General features: G+C 37.5%; 1 protein-coding gene across 1 annotated transcript in view; it reads right to left on the reverse strand.

Annotated features, from left to right (window-relative positions):
• Positions 1-4,767, reverse strand: part of angpt2b (angiopoietin 2b) — a 44,613-nt gene that overhangs the window by 25,564 nt on the left and 14,282 nt on the right. The gene's annotated exons all lie outside the window — the stretch shown is intronic.

The raw sequence follows: 4,767 nt of genomic DNA on the forward strand, positions 1-4,767 counted from the left end.
GTGCACGAGCTTCAAACTTCAGCGTTGGCTGCGATTTTGACGCTGAAATCGCGTTCGGTGTGAACGCACCATAATATTCACCATGGACATCCTACCCCTGATCCCAGTCCCTAAACTTAACCATTAATCCTGATCCCTAATGTTAACCTCAGACCCCCGACGCAAAGCCCCCTGGTGGCGCAACCCGGAAAACCCGCGGGCGTAAAGGAGTGACGCGAGGGGGGTACCTGTTGCGTCAAAATGAGACGCAGAGGGAACCTTGCAAAACGTCAGTATGTGACGAGTTGGGAGTGAGAGTGTGTTGCTTTATCAGGTTGTTTAGCCTTTTTAGGTCCCTGGCTCTGATGCTGCTGCCCCAGCAGATGATGGCAGAAGAGATGACGCTCTCAACAACAGAGTTGTAGAAGATCTGCAGCATCTTGCTGCAGACATTGAAGGATACTTCAATGATGCTGGTCATTTATTGGACATTGCCTGAAATATAGCCCCCTCACCCATTAAATGCTGGGGTATTCAGATGTGTCATTTTCCCTTTTCTTTCTGAAGTAAAAGGGTGTCCTGAGACTTTTGAATGACATTTGACTCATCCTGTACTTCTAAAAGCATCCAGCATGTTATGCCAGTCTTTTAGACTCTTGAAAATAAAGGAAAATCCATTCTCTCTCCTAAAGACTCAACAAGTATGACTTATGTTTAAAGGTTGCCAGGAGGAAAAAATAAATCTTTAATATGATCATGGAAGTCTGACTTAGGTTTACAGAGTTGCCTTTGAATAACCCTAAGTAATTTTGGAATATTTTCTTTCGGACAGATAAAACCAAATGATTTTGGAGTTGTTTTGAAGCCAAAGGACCTGGACACCTTGCAGTCACTGAGTTAACCAATGAGCTCCTCTGTATACCCAAGTTTTCTAGAGTCAGATATGGGACTGCATGTCAGAAATTAGGTTTTACCAAAAGACAATGATTCCCAAACCCAGCAAATCTACATGAGAAAAGCTGTAAAAGGAAAGTAGCAAGGTGTTGTCGGAACCTCAGAAGAATTTAAATGTTTTTTTTTTTTTTTTTTTTTTTGTGTGTGTGTGTTGGATTGAGCAGGTGGATAATGATGTTACAGTTTCAGTAGCCGCTGTTGTGTTTTCACAATTTCTGATCCCGGTCCATTTGTAACTTTACATAAATTTTGTAGACTTCAGTATGATTTACAGCTTCAGTAGCTATCAATATGTGTTGTTGTCACAATTTTGTAAACTTCATTATGCTTCGGAGTGGAGGGGAGTGGGGGCTTAAAGTGTTTACACCTTCTTCCACAAGCCTGCCTAAAAGCATGGTACACATGGGAACTAGAAATGGGATAAATGGCTCGTTGAAGGGATTCAGATCTTGAGGACCTGTTTGTTTCATAAAGCCATTCAATTTTGAACGAGTTACATCATCAGGTAGGGAAATATGTCATCACATCACGTGGGTGGAACCATGTATTTAATCAAGCGGAAATTCCTCCCCTTTTCCCCCTGAGCTGCTGCACTCCACCAGTCTTACTGGTTTCCGTGAAAAAAGCAAAGATGATATAAGGAATCAAAATAAAAGGTGAAACTACAACTGTCTCCATTGCCCGCACTTTGGTTCCTATTGTCTGTGAGGAGCCATTCAAAAGATCTTTATCATTTGTGAATGTCACATCTCTAATGGGAACTGTGTTTTAGAAGCAATATTTCTCGTAAAATAAATAAATAAATAAATAAATAAATAAATAAATAAATAAATAAATAAATAATCTGAAAAATTGTGCTGGGACCTTCAAAGATTGAAAAATGCTGTGCCAAAAAGTGGGTCAAAATTCATCCACAACAATCTTAGAGACTGATAAATATACGGAAAACAACAGTTTTTTGTTCAATATGCTCTGTTGTGTAAAACCCTAAAATATAAAGAAAGACTTTCTTTGTTCCATTTCTGTGTGTTTTCAATAAAACAGCTTGAACAACAATAACTGATTGATATATTGTTAAATTGTATTTTATATATTGGCCATGACTATTTTGCTCTTTCACTAAGTTGGAGTCTGTTCTGTTTCAAACCAGATGGTCAATGTCATTTAGTTTATTTGCACCAGTTGTTGAAAGAACTGTATATCTCTTTAGCAGCCAAAACCTAAACTGTTGTTATTGATTCTTCTTTGATGTTGGGTGGGCCATAGAGTTTTCTCTTGTGTCTAGAAACTACAATATTTGTACTAATGGTGAAGTTTTAGTGTCATCATGCAGCATGTTTTCCCTTTTGAGACATGTGACATCTAAATCTAATCAGTTCCGAGTGTAGTAGACGGGGATTAGTTTCAAAACATTATATCTTACAGAACTGGATAATGCCTAAATAGGAAAAAAAATGTATTGACAAGAAAAAAATACACCACTCTATAGCGCCTCCGTAAGTGAAAAGCTTCCTTGGAAGCTATCGGAAAACCAATGGTAACCCAACATCTCGGGGCACGACACAATGATATGACCCAGGTGGGGATGAAAAAAACCAACATCTCAGTATGTTCACCTCTCCCTGGAGTGTGGGGGTTGAGGAGGAGGCTTTGGCGGTTTAGGTTACAACTGACTGTTTTCTTTCTTACTTGTTGGCTCAATTTTCCATATGTGTCTGGAGGAAGAAGTGGAAAAAAGTTGCACTCATTCATCTTGTGACAAAGTTTGAAACCTAGACTTTTTATGTGACGTGTTTCAGATATGTAATGTGTTAACTAAGACATTTTGCAGCCTCTTGTGCTGGTAATGGGATGACAAAGTGAATTTCCCCTGTAGGTGTGAAATTATATACTTTTAATATCTTGAATTACTTTTAATTAAATTTTTATAACCTATTCAAAAGGATTGAGTGGCATGTTTCTGGGCCACTACTTGAATTTCTAGTCTGTTAATTTCAGATTGTGAGTCTTGTCAGTGACTGAATTGCAAACCTGCTCTGCAAACCTGAAAGCTGATGATTATTTATTAAAATAAAAGATTTCTTCTCAGTTGTTTATTAACTATTTTTTTTCATTCTGAATGGACCACCCTTAAAAGCAACTAAATGTCATGCTGCACACACGCTCACATGATGACAAAATCTCACCAGCTAGAGCTGAAACGAAATATCTTTCAGTGTTTTCCCAGACATGAAAAGTTGCATCAAGGTCAAAAGGCACTTTGTTCTTTAACCTCCTATAAAACAAAGAATACTGGCACAGTCCTGCAATTGTTTTCTGGAACAAAGACCAGTTTTCTGCCTTAAAGGCACTGTGCTAAACATAAAAACACAATCCTTAAATGGTATCTAAACACAATTCTATTTCTATAGGTAATAGTGGCTGTAATATGATTCGGATTCACACTTGATATACAATACTCAAGTATTTACCAGAAAACAGTGTTGAAATTCAAATTTTAACAGTTTTCAAGGAACATTTGATGAACTGTGAACAATATAAGAAAGCATATTAATAAAATAAAATTTGTTAGTGATGAATGTGTGGAATTTGTTTTAAAATTGTCTACAAACTATAAATAATTTTAAAATAATGTTTATTTCTGTTTGCTAAGGTCAAGTAGCTGTGGCTGCCATCTAAAATGAGTTTGACTCCAAAACTTAGTAGGCTACTTACATCCAATGATTACTTTTTGAGAGTTGCATTGAAATTCAACCACTGGTTCATATGTTTTGCTAACAAACATGGTTGACTCCGGTACTTCCTCAAAAGGTTTTGAGATGCAAGTTTTGAGCACTCAATGTAGGTGCTGGGGATAGCTCTACAACCACCAAACTAAATTTTAACTCAGCATTTGTAAAATTGATCACATTGATCGCAACAGCTCCTGGTGTGTTTGCTATCACATACTGTAGCTGTGACAGCCATCTTGAATCAGATTCTCTATAAAATCAGGAGTTGCTGTACACTCAATGATCATTTTGAGTTTCAGTAAAAAAATGTTCACTATAAGTTCATGAGATATTTTTCTAACAAAGAAACAAACATGCACACGTCATATTATAAAGGACTGGCAACCTGCTGCACACAGGCAACATAGTCCTGTTTGTGACTTCAGTCTGGCCCTACAATAAGCTCCGGCCCCCCGCCCCTGAGTTTTATTATTTTCTTTTTATCCCCCGTTGCCAAGGTGGTGGGAATAGAAATGCTCTCCGTATGTCTCTCTGTCCTGTGACTGGGACATCAGAGATGGTTGGCGTTGAGTTCTATCTGTTCTCAGAGCTGCTTTGAGTGCATTTTTTAAAAAATATATACTGGGTAGGGTCGACTATTTGTTAACATAATTTCAAGGCAATGACATTATTTATACCTATTACCTATGCGTTTAGTCTGCTTAGAGACTTTATTTGCCATGAACAATTTCAATATGAGTCACCCCTATTGTATGTTGCACAAAGCTAAATATGATAAGTTTATTGAAGTTATACGTGTGTAAACAACAGCAAATTTTTACCAGAACTAAAACCATGCAGGAGTCTGCACCCAAGTTGTTTTTATGCCATTGCCTTCATCTTACTAAAATAAGTACATGTGACTGCTTCAAATGTTTTGTATTTATGTTTATTAAACCTAAAGTACAACTGTCATGCAGGGATTTGAGCATGGAATGCATTGAGTAACCTCATTTCCCTCTGGGATCAATAAAGTATTTTTTGAATCGAAGTTACCACATTGCATGTTGGTTTAATAAACACACACACACACACCACACACACACACACACACACACACACA

The sequence above is a fragment of the Austrofundulus limnaeus genome, unplaced genomic scaffold, assembly GCF_001266775.1.
Source record: "Austrofundulus limnaeus strain Quisiro unplaced genomic scaffold, Austrofundulus_limnaeus-1.0 Scaffold228, whole genome shotgun sequence".
Taxonomy (NCBI): Eukaryota; Metazoa; Chordata; class Actinopteri; order Cyprinodontiformes; family Rivulidae; genus Austrofundulus; species Austrofundulus limnaeus.